General features: G+C 43.5%; 1 non-coding gene across 1 annotated transcript; it reads right to left on the bottom strand.

The window, feature by feature from the left end:
- Positions 1 to 9816: 9816 nt before the first annotated feature.
- trnav-uac (transfer RNA valine (anticodon UAC)) lies at positions 9817 to 9889 on the bottom strand. The gene has a single exon. It is a non-coding gene; the product is annotated as a tRNA-Val (tRNA).
- Positions 9890 to 12705: the final 2816 nt, after the last annotated feature.

Here is a 12705-nt window from a genome sequence, read left to right as displayed (position 1 = left end):
ACCGCGGCTGGCTCTGTTGTTTAGAAGGGAGGGACAAAGAGCAGTAGAGCAATAGTTAGAGGGGACTCTATAGTAAGGGGTGCTGATAGACTCTTCTGTGGACGTGAAAGAGACACCAGGATAGGATATAGCCTCCATAGGGTCCAGGATGTCTCTAAACGGGCAGAAAACACTCTGAAGGGAGACAGTGAGCAGCCAGAGGCTCTGGTGCATATTGGTACTAATGACAACGGCAGGAAGAGTGATGTATTCCTGCAGCAACTGTTAATATAGAACATAGAACACTACAGCACAAACAGGCCCTTCGGCCCACAAGTTGCGCCGATCACATCTATACCTACCAAGCCATAGAACTATCTGTAACTTCCAATGCCATTAAATCCTATGTACTCATCCAGAAGTCTTTTAAAAGACGCCAGCGAGTTCACCTCTACCACCACCGACGGCAGCCGATTTCACTCACTCACCATCCTCTGAGTGAAAAACTTTCTCCTGACATCTCCTCTGTACCTACTCCCCAGCACCGTAAACCTGTGTCCTCTCGTAGCAACCATTTCAACCCTGGGAAATAGCTCCGAGGATCCACCCTATCTATTCCTCTCAACATTTTATAAACCTCTATCAGGTCGCCTCTCAACCTTCGTCTCTCTAGGAAGAAGAGACCAAGTTCCCTCAACCTATCCTCATAAAGCATGCCTCCCAATCCAGGCAACATCCTTGTAAATCTCCTCTGCACCCTCTCAATGGCTTCCACGTCCGTCCTGTAGTGAGGCGACCAGAACTGCACACAGTACTCCAAGTGGGGTCTGACAAGGGTCTGATGAGGGAGTTAGCTAGAAAGTTTAAAAAAAACAGGATCTCTAGGGTTGTAACTCCTGTGCCACGTGCTAGTGAGGCTAGAAATAGAAGGATAGTGCAACTGAACACGTGGCTAAACAGCTAGTGTAGGAAGGAGGGTTTTAGCTATCTGGACCATTGGAGTCTCTTCCACACAGCTGGGAGCTATACAAGAAGGATGGGTTGCAAAAACACTGGAAAGGCATACATATTCTGGCATGGAGTTTGCTAGTGGCACATGGACTACTTTGGCAGGGGATGGAAACCAACACAAAGGTGAATTAACTTAAGAGGAACCAGAGAGTTGGGACTGTAAGACTCAGAGAAAGAGTAGGCAGAGTATAGTTGCTGATCAATCAGGGTCTGGTGGACTGAGGCACATTTGTTTCAATGCGAGAAGTGTAACAGGTAAGGCAGGTAACTTCGAACTTAGAAGCTATGATGTTGTTGCCATTCCTGAGACTTGGTTAAGGGAAGGGCGGGATTGGCTGCTTAATGTTCCAGGGTACAGTCTCTTGTTTCAGGCAGGATAGACAGGGATGCAATTGGGTGGGGGAGTTGCACTACCGGTTTTGGGGAATATCACAACTGTACTGTGGGAGGAAACCTTGGAGGACACATACAGTGAAGCAATATGGGTAGAGCTCAGGAAGAGGAAGGGTGTAGTTACAATGTTGGGGTTTTACTATAGCCACCCAACTGCCAGTGGGATATAGAGGAACAGATATGTATGCAGAATTTGGCAAGGTGTAAAAGTAACAGGGTTGTTGTGATAGGAGATTTTCATCCCCCCTATATTGACTGGGACTCACATAGTGCGAGGGGCATGGATGGGGCCGAATTTGTTAGGAACATCCAGAAGGGCTTCTTGAAACAGTATGTAGATAGTTCAACTGGGAGAAGGGCCATACTGGTCCTGGTATTGGGGAATGAGCCCGGCTAGGTGGATGACGTTTCGGTAGGGGAGCAGTTTGGGAATAGTGACCACAATTCACTAGGCTTTAAGGTACTGTTGGATAAAGATAAGTGTAGTCCTCAAGTTAAGATGCTAAATTGGGGAAATGCTAAGTACAAGAATTTTAGGCAGGAACTGAAGAATGTAGATTGGGACAGGTGTTGAGGGCAAATCAACATCTGGCATGTGGGAGGCTTTCAAGTGTGAGTTGATAGGGATTCAGGAGCAGCACATTCCTGTAAGGATGAAGAATACATATGGCTCTTTTGGGAACATTGGATAACAAGAGATAATCTGAGTCTAGTCAACGAGAAAAAAATATATATTTGTCAAATCCAAGAGGCTGGGAATACACGAAGCAAGTATGGAGTACAAGATAGTAGAAAGAAACTGAAGCAATGAGTAAGGAAGGTAATGAGTAAGTAAGGGGCCATGAAAAAGCCTTGGCCAGCAAGGCTTTTTATACATATATAAGGGCAAGATGGTGCCCAGGGAGAGGGTTGGCCCACTCAAGGACGAGGGAGGGAATCTATGCATGGAGCTAGAGGAAATGGGGGAGGTATTAAATGAATATTTTGTGTCAGTATTCACCAAAGAGAAGGATTTGGTGGATGATGAGTCTGGGAAAGGGTGTGTGGATAGTTTGAGTCATGTTGAGATCAAAAAGGAGAAGGTATTGGGGTTCTTGAGAAACATTAAGGAAGTCCCCAGGGTCGGATGGGGTGTACCACAGAATACTGAGCTAGGGAAGGGAGGAAATTGCTGGGGCCTTGACAGAAATCTTTGAATCCTCACTGGCTACAGGGGAGGCCCCAGAGGATTGGAGAATAGCTAATGTTGTTCTTTTGTTTAAGAAGGGGAGCAAGAATAATGCAGGTAATTACAGGACAGTGAGTGTTACATGAGTGGTAGGGAAATTATTGGGGAGGATTCTTTGAGACAGGATTTAATCCCATTTGGAATTAAGCAAAAGCATTAATGTTCAGCAACGTGGTTTTTGAAGGAGAGGTCGTGTCTCCCTAACTTGATCAGGTTTCTCGAGGAATTGATGAAGATGACTGACGAGGGTAGGGCAGTGGATGTTGTCCACATAGACAGCAAGGCATTTGACAAGGTCTCTCATGGTAGACTGATGCAAAAGGTGAAGTAGCATGGGATCAGAAGTGAGCTGGGAAAGTAGATACAAAACAGGCTCTGTAAAAGAAGACAGAGGATAGTAGTGGATTTGGAGGAAAATGTAACTGGTTTGATTAGTAAGTTTGTGGACGATATGACAGTTGGTGGGTTTGCAGATAGCACTGAGGATCATCGAAGGATACAACAGGATATAGATGGATAGAGACTTGGTCAGGGTGTTGGCAGAAGGCGTTTAATCTAGACAAATGTGAGGTATGCATTTTGGAAGGTCTAATACAGATAGGAAATATCCTGTACATGACAAAACCCTTAGGAGTATTGATAGGCAAAGCAATAGTCAAGAAGGCTTATGGCATGCTTGCCTTCATCGGCCGGGGCATTGAGTTTAAAAATTGACAAGTAATGTTGCAGCTTTACAGAACCTTAGTTAGGCTGCACTCGGGATATGGTGTTCAATTCTGGCCGCCACACTACCAGAAGGATGTGGAAGCTTTGGAGAGGGTACAGAACATGTTTACCAGCATGTTGCCTGTTATGGAGGGCATTAGATATGAGGAGAGTTTGGAGAATTTTGTTTTGTTTTCATTGGAACGACGGAGGTGGAGTAGAGACATGATGGAACAATATTATGAGAGGCATGGACAAAGTGGATGGTCAGTAGATTTTTCCCAGGATGGAAGGGTCAATTACTAGTGGACATAGGTTTAAAAGAGATGTATCAGACAGATCTTTTACACAGAGATATATCACACAGATTTTACATTCTTTTACACAGAGGGTAGTGGGTGCCCAGAACTCACTGCCGAGGCAAGTAGTGGAAGCGGATATGATAGTGGTTTTTAAGCGGCATCTTGACAAATATATGAATAGGATAGGAATAGAGGGATATGATCTCCGGAACGGTAGGCAGCTTTAGTTAAGTCGGGTAGCGTGGTTTGTGCAGGCTTGGAGGGCCGAAGGGCCTGTTCCTGTGCTATGATGTTCTTTATTCTTTGTTCGTTGTTCAGAATTTCCTCCACCAGGACCAAAAGGTTGTTGCCGAACGTAGACTTCCAAAAGAGATATATCAGACAGATTTTACACACAGATATATCACACAGATTTTACATTCTTTTACACAGAGGGTAGTGGGTGCCCAGAACTCACTGCCGAGGCAAGTAGTGGAAGCGGATATGATAGTGGGTTTTATAATGCTAGCTCGTTATGATGCATTCGAGAGTTAAAGTGATAGGTGAACAAGGAAAAGGGCGGGGCTTTAACCTATACAACAGAGTTCCAAAGAACATTTAATTTAATAAAAGATTCTTCCCTGAGGAATGGAACAGCTCACCGCAAACACAGCATAAACAGTGTGTGAAGTACAAGTAAACCCTGTTTCACTTGAAGATGGAGGAGATGGTTAAGCTTCTTGGCGAACGTAATCGATATCTTTTAAACCTATGTTGCAGCACGTGTCTGTTGCAGTATGGCTTACCAGAATTGTCCCTATCTCTTAGTACCTCCAATAACGCTCAGTGTTATGTTTTACAGGTTGACAATAAATCGAACATTTGTGATATGAAATCTCCCTCCTGAGTGTAGGCGAGTTAAGGGAGATTTATCCATTTACTCAGTGACAACCACTCTGCTTTTTATCCCTCACCCCTTGAAATAAAAAGTTCATCACGTTTGCAATGGAATTTGAGTATTTTATTTCTACACGGCTATTTTTGTTTCTACGTTACTCGGCCAGTCTCCAATAGATCACTGTCCATCTACTCTGAACGTCCTTAGGTCTGAAATGGATAGCTTCAGACTTTCCTCTCCTGAACGCCATGTGCCATCATTTTATGCGCTGACTTCAACCTGCAGTGGCTCTTTGCAATTTTATGCTCCATTCGACATTTTCTACTGGTCCACCAAAGTGGTAAAAATGCATGATTTTAGACTTGAGGATCTCTATTTATTCACTTCACATAGAGTGAGAAAAGTGGGCCCAGTACATATCGCTAGGTTAAGCTCTGCATATCGTTACGATAAAGTTGCCAATTTGAGTGTGTCCCCATTATCCCTACATTTTCTCTCCTACATATCACCCAATGTATTTCTGCAAATTAATTGGTTCGTCCGAACTAGGTGTGCTTTCCCTCCAGTTTCCAATCAAACATTTTCCAACACCTCCGATGACTTTTGGAATTGGGGATAAGTAAATTGTTTGGATACATTTATATTCAGGTAGAAAATTTCCACTCATCAAAAGTTGAAGGCGTTTCGTTGACTCCTACTTACTTGTAATTAATCCATGATGGAATTTTCAGATGATGTCTGTACGTTGGAGGTATATTGTACGTAAGGAACTACAGGTCTGAGCATTCGAAAACTATTGGAGAAATGATTGGCACTAAAAGCGTGTGAACTCCCAGGAACTGATGGCCCGATCCTTAGGATTTTTTTTTATTGACATCTGCAAATACTGAAAATACGACCCCACTGTTAAGGAAAGGCATATAGGAAATTACAGGATCACTTCGACAGAAATTGACAGTTGGGTAAGGGCGGGAGAGCGGAATTAAGGCAGTTTCATACACTTTAACAGAATAGCTGCATTTACATAAAGAAAAATCTGCACTTCCTCTTTCATGGAACCAAATATGTAATACTAGCCTCGTTATGATGCATTAGAGAATTAAAGTGATTGGTGAACAAAGAAAGGGCGGGGCTTAGAACATAAGAACATAAGAAATAGGAGCAGGAGTGGGCCAACTAGCCCTTCGAGCCTGCCCCGCCATTCAGTAAGATCATGGCTGATCTGTCGTGGCTCAGTTCCACATTCCCGCCCTCTCCCCATAACCCTTAATCCCCTCTCTTATCAAAAACCCATCAACCCGCGTCTTAAAAATATTTAGCGAGGTCGCCTCCACCACTTCAACGGGCAGAGAATTCCAGAGATTCACCACCCTTTGAGTGAAGAAGTTCCTTCTCAACTCTGTTCTAAACCGCCCCCCCTTTATCTTGAGGCTATGCCCCCTAGTCCTACTATCCTTTCTGAGCGGGAAGAGTCTCTCCACCTCTATCCTACCCATCCCATTCATCATCTTATACGTCTCAATGAGATCTCCCCTCATTCTTCTAAACTCTAACGAGTACAAGCCTAGTTTATTCAGCCTCTCCTCATAGCTCAACCCCCTCAACTCCGGCATCAGCCTAGTAAACCTATACAATATTCAACCTATACAATAGAGTTCCAAAGAACACTTAATCTAATAAAAGATGCTTCCCTGAGGAATGGAACAGCCCACGGCAAACACAGCATAAATAATGTGTAAAGTACAAGTAAACCCTGTTTCACTTGAAAGATGGAGGAGATGGTTAAGCTTCTTGGCGAACATAATCGATATTTCCCCGGTTAACGACAGATCTCTCCGTGGTCTTCACCCTTTCTTTGGCAAATTAACTTTGAAGCATGCCTGTTGTATTTTGGTAAGGCGGTGGCCATCTGCTTAAAAACAAATATTCCGCATCACGCTATTGTATAGAAGACGTGCTCAGTGTGAAGATGAAACTCTTTAACATCCCGCATCTGAATCGTTCAAATAAAAATTGCTGCCTTATTAACTGGTTTGTCTGAATTTATGCCCGAGACAGATTTAACAGACACACCACTTTTTTACAGCTGGAAATAGATAAGACATTAAAAAAATAAAGTTATGAACTTACGTCAAAGATGTGCATAGATTAATCTATTTAAAAAGAGAAAAAAAAAACTCAAACAATTGTGCTTAGGGTGGCAAGCAAACAACTCCCGAGCATGGAGTTGAACCCTAGACACTCAGGTTAAAAGGGCTGATGCTCCCCTTGCTGAACCATCTCGGAGGCTAGGCATTGGGTCTGTTCCAGTCTAGAACCAGTCACTCGTTCACAGTGACTTGTCATTTGAATGGGAGGGCGCTGAGAGGTACAGGGGACCCTAGGGACATGGGGTTCATCTCCATATAGCCCCGAAAGCAGCCAGTCAGATAGATAAAATGGTCAGCTAGGCATTTGGGGCATCTTAATATATTAAACAAAGCATAGAATGTAAGAGCACGGCGGTTATGATGGAGCTGTATATAATGCTTGATGAGTTACAGCTACATTATTCTACTGTCTACAGAATTGGCTCGATTGAAAAAATTATATCGAGCTCGTATTCTTGCTTACCAGGTTATTTCATCGCCGTCCTCGCACCCCCTTCCCCCCAACACGCCACCCTAAAGTACAATATAACAGCTTTTTGAACCCGAAATAGAAGACACTAGTTAGAACCGAGCTGCAGTAATATGTGTAGTCTTGATGTCACCCTATTGGAAGCATGCGGACGCTTTGAAAAGAGTGCAGAAGAGAAACCAAGGATTGCCCCATGGATGATGAACCTTCGGTGATGAAGATAGGTTGGAGAGAAGAAGACTATGATGAAATTTGATCGATTTGTTCAAAATCAGGAGGGACTCAGGAAGCCTATACAGGAAGGAACTGCTCCCGATTGTAAAATAATCAAGAACGAGAGGGCACAGTTGTAACGTACTTCCAAAAAAAGCAAGCATGACCTGACAAAAAATCTTTTTTCCAAACAGTGAGTAGTTCGAGTCTGAAATTCCGTGTGTGGAAGTGTAGCGGAGGCAGGTTGACTACTCGAATAGAAACAATATGCAGGGGCATAGGAAAAGACCGGGGAATGGGACGACGCCATCATGCTCGTATGGACAGCTGGTGCAGAAACCGTGAGTCCCATAGACTCCTTAATAATTTCGAAATTCTACAAATCCATGAAAATTAATTTGTCGTTTCCTGCTTTCATTTTGTGCATTTTCTGAAAATTGAGGGGCCACTGAAAAACCTGATGGCTGGACTAGCGGGGATGGGGGTGGGGGGGTGGTGAGGGGAGAGGGGTGTAAGGGACCAGATGTCACATCAAGCGCCACTGGAAATGGATGAGTCCTAGGTGGCCGTTCAACGAATTAAGTGGAAAAGCCAACATGAGGGAAACAGTCTGCAGAAGATAGAAGATAGAAAGTGGAGAAGAGGGGGATATTTCTTGCCATGAACCTATTCGGGACATATTTAAATTCATACAAGCTCTTTCAAGGTTCAGGGAAAGGATATGGAAGCATTCTTCATTTTATTTGAAATGTAGCCAAACAGATGAAGTTGCCCAAAGGCCTTTGGACGTTTGTCTTACCGAGTAGACTGGCAGACACATAAGATGATGAATGGGATGGATAGGATAGAGGTGGAGAGACTCTTCCCGCTCAGAAAGGACAGTAGGACTAGGGGGCACAGCCTCAAGATAAAGGGAGGGCGGTTTAGAACGGAGTTGAGGAGGAACTTCTTCACTCAAAGGGTGGTGAATCTCTGGAATTCTCTGCCCGTTGAAGTGGTGGAGGCTGCCTCGCTAAATATTTTTAAGACGCGGGTTGATGGGTTTTTGATAAGCGAGGGGATTAAGGGTTATGGGGAGAGGGCGGGAATGTGGAACTGAGCCACGACAGATCAGCCATGATCTTATTGAATGGCGGGGCAGGCTCGAAGGGCTAGATGGCCTACTCCTGCTCCTATTTCTTATGTTCTTAGAGCTCATGAAGTATATGAATTGTTTTGAGATGTGTATCTGGATGATGGTGCAGTGAACAAAGAAAATGAGATGATTCCTGATGCACAAAGGCAGAAACTTGGACGCAAGTAAACAGACTGAACAGAGCTGTACTGAATTCGACAAGACAACGCAAAGTAACTCACTTCTTCAGGAGTCAGTAGCAATGTTCAGACCAGCTAATAAATTTCAGGAGTCCGAGTAGCTCAGTCGGTAGCGTGTTAGCCTTTTAATCGGAGGATCTAGAGTTCAAATCCACATTCGGTTGATAGTTTCAATCGAGTCTTGTTCTCAGCCTTGTGTGTGGTGTTGTTTCAAGTGTTTTTCATGATGAATAATGCTAACGCAGAACCCACAAGGAACTCATGCCAATCGTCGTAAGATTGATAGACGAAAGCATGGCAATATTTTGATTTGTTTTCAAGTGTCACGTACTTCTCCGTCCCAGCTCTTTGAAGGCATACTGAATGTTACTGTGAGATTTTGAATTTAATCCAGACCCATTGAGGGTAGCTAATTTGAGATGGTCTTTATTCTGTCAAAACAAAACTAATTAAGATCACGCAATTGGTTCCATGGTACTTAAAATTCGCATGCATTTCATTCAGTGATGTTTGCACAATACATACTAAAATTTCTCGTCTTCCAGTGGGGCACGCTGCAGCCTCTGGGATTCAACAACTTTATAAGGGCAGGAAATTGAGACGATATTTGTGGGAACTCTTTTTCACCCAGAGGGTGACATATAACTCACTGCCTGATCATGTAATAGTTGTGAGAACGCTTAAAACATTTCAGAAGCTTTTAAATGAGCACTTGAAGTGCCAAAGCATGCGAGGCAATGGGCCAAATGCAGAGGAATAGGATTTGAATAGGTCGGAACTTGATGGCCGACGATGGGCTATTTTGCACTGCAAAACCCAATGCTTTGGGACTCTGACCTTTCTCGTCCATGTTAAACGCTTTCATTAGTATCCATACACTTTTTTCCATGCAGCTCCGCCATCACTTCCCCTTGTTCTTGAGGTTGTTAAATCTTGTTGTAATCTCTCCCAGCTACAGTTCAGCATCTAACACATTTCGCTCTCTCTGTAATTCTGAGAATCAGTCAGATGACTGGAAACATTAACTACTTTTTTCTCTCCTGACAAATGTTGCCAGACTTGTGTTTTTTCTGGCATTACATTACCGTTTAGAACATTGCTTTGAGAGTGCTCAGCGAGCTCTCACTGCTCTTCTCAAAAATCCGTGCTGAATTTAATTTGCCCAATAAAAGAACTGATTCCACTGGGTTTCGAACCCAGGACCTTCTGCGTGTAAAGCAGATGTGATAACCACTACACTATGGAACCTGGTGCTTACTATTATGTGGCTCAGAGAATGGAGTGCGTATTGCATCTGAAACAATCAATGTTCAGTGTACCTGTTTGGTACGATTCCCTCAGCAAGCCAGCTCCTTCCCTGTTGCACGTGTCTGCATTCTCTTTACAGTTGCAGTTGGCCAAATATATTATTTTTACTTCATTCCAGTCAGAGAATGTGACAGAGTGTTTGATAGAGGATGATGGAAAGTGGCAAGATTCAGGACTGGGAACAACAATCCTTCAACGGCTGCAAAAATAATTTAACAACAATAGTGGTAAAAGTGGCTCTAAAATGGCTACACCGGCTGAGAGCTAAGCATGTTGGGATTTTTGGTCAACTTATCAATTAAAACGAGTTGCAGGTCGTAAAGAGGCTTTGGTCTGAATGCTGTGATCTGGGAGCTGTGATCTGATGCTTCATAAGAACATAAGAACATAAGAAATAGGAGCAGAAGTAGGCCATCCAGCCCTTCGAGCCTGCCCCGCCATTCAATAAGATCATGGCTGATCTGTCGTGGCTCAGTTCCACTTTCCCGCCCTCTCCCCATAACCCTTAATCCCCTCTCTTATCAAGAACCCATCAACCTGCTTCTTAAAAATATTTAGCGAGGCAGCCTCCACCACTTCAACGGGCAGAGAATTCCAGAGATTCACCACCCTTTGAGTGAAGAAGTTCCTCCTCAACTCCGTTCTAAACCGCCTCCCCTTTATCTTGAGGCTGTGCCCCCTAGTCCTACTGTCTTTTTTGAGCGGGAAGAGTCTCTCCACCTCTATCCTATCCATCCCATTCATCATCTTATACGTCTCAATGAGATCTCCCCTCATTCTTCTAAACTCTAACGAGTACAAGCCTAGTTTATTCAGCCTCTCCTCATAGCTCAATCCCCTCAACTCCCAGCTTCCCAGACGAGGAATGTTGTTTACATTAACCGAAGCAGTGTGTCTCTGATTTATACGGCTGTTATGCGTATGGGGTATGCAGTTTTAACTAAGTGTAATGGCATTGTTCCCAAGCAATTTCATTGGATATTAGAGTCATGCAGTCAGTTTCTGGTAACACAGTTGGCTGGAGGACACAGAATCTTCTGGAAAGCGAGTGGAGAATTGTGGATAAAGAGATAGGTCAGCCTTTGTTTGGCACTCAATATCGAGGATATTTTTTGGTCAACGTTTTCCTAAACTCGGTGGTATCTATTTCCAGTTAAATTGTTAAAGTGGATGATTAGTCAAAGTTGATCTTCAGTTAAAGTTCAGTTGAAAGCTGATATTGAGTGAGAGTTAAAGGTCAGTAAAGTGTTAATGAGTCTCCTAAACTCTCATCCAAATCATTAATATAAATGACAAGTAACAGTGGACCCAACTCTGATCCCTGAGGAACACCGCTGGTCATGATGTGGAGATGCCGGCGTTGGATTGGGATAAACACAGTAAGAAGTCTCACAATACCAGGTTAAAGTCCAACAGGTTTATTTGGTAGCAAACGCCACTAGCTTTCAGAGCGCTGGCTGCGTTTCATCAGGTGAGTGGGAGTTCTATTCACAAACAGGGCATATAAAGGCACAAACTCAATTTACAAAATAATGATTGGAATGTGAGTCTTTACAGATAATCAAGTCTTAAAGGTACAGACAATGTGAGTGGAGAGAGTGTTAAGCACAGGTTAAAGAGGTATTGTCTCCAGACAGGATGGCTAGTGAGATTTTGCAAGTCCAGGCAAGTCGTGGGAGTTGCAGATAGTGTGACATGAACCCAAGATCCCGGTTGAGGCCGTCCTCATGTGCCCCAATTTAGAGTTTTAACTTTTGGACCAGACCTATCCTTCTCTATAGCTATCTTAAAATTTATGGTATTATGCCCTCTGGTCGCAAAGTGATCCCTCACTAACGCTTCTATCACCTGTCCTTCCTTATTTCCCAAAAGGAGATCAAGGTTTGCCCCCTCGCTAGTCAGACCATCCACATATTGAATGCAAAATTCGAAAACTCAACAATTTTTTCTCCATCCAAGCCTCTAATACTATGGCTGTCCCAGTCAATGTTGAGAAAGTTAAAATCTCCTACTATTAACACACTATTTTTCTTGCAACTATTTGTTATCGCCTTGCATATTTTCTCCTCAATTTCCCGCTGACTATTTGGGGTCCTATTGTACAAACCTATCAAAGTGATTTCACCCTTCTTAATTCTCAGTCTTACCCAGGTATACTCAGTGGGCGAACCCCTCTCAATACTGCTGTGATGTTTTCCCTAATCAAAAGTGCAACTCCCCCTCCTCTCTTACCTAAAGTTCTATCTTTCCTCTAGCATCTGCGCCCTAGAACATTGAGCTGCCAGTCCTGTCCCTCCCTTAACCATGTTGCAGTAACAGCTATAATACCCCAGTCCCATGTACCCATCTATGCCCTGTTGTGGCAGAGTTAACCAATTGACAGCATTGCAGCCGTTCTGTCCCCTTAGCGTCGATCTTTTTTTTAACATTTAAATATGTGTTTTCGACCATTCTTTTAAGTGGTTTCATAGTGTAATGGTTTTCGCATCTGTTTCGCAGAATGTCCTTAGTCAAGACACAGAGGAGTAAATGTTATTGGAGGACCGAAGGGCCTGCTCCCGTGCTGTACCTTTACATCAAATGGAAATTCTCACTCACACATTAATAAAGTCCTCACACTCATGTTCCACAATTCTCAGTGTCACATGGTGAAAATTTCGTTCTTTCAGAAAGAAAAGGTGGGATTCATCGGATTCCACACAGCCAGGGTACTGTCGGTTAGTTGGTTCAAGCTTCTGCTGAGTAAACAGGCGGTT

This window comes from Carcharhinus amblyrhynchos, chromosome 13 (genome assembly GCF_965287045.1).
Source record: "Carcharhinus amblyrhynchos chromosome 13, sCarAmb.v2.hapA, whole genome shotgun sequence".
Taxonomy (NCBI): Eukaryota; Metazoa; Chordata; class Chondrichthyes; order Carcharhiniformes; family Carcharhinidae; genus Carcharhinus; species Carcharhinus amblyrhynchos.
This window is presented reverse-complemented; position numbering and strand designations above follow the sequence as displayed.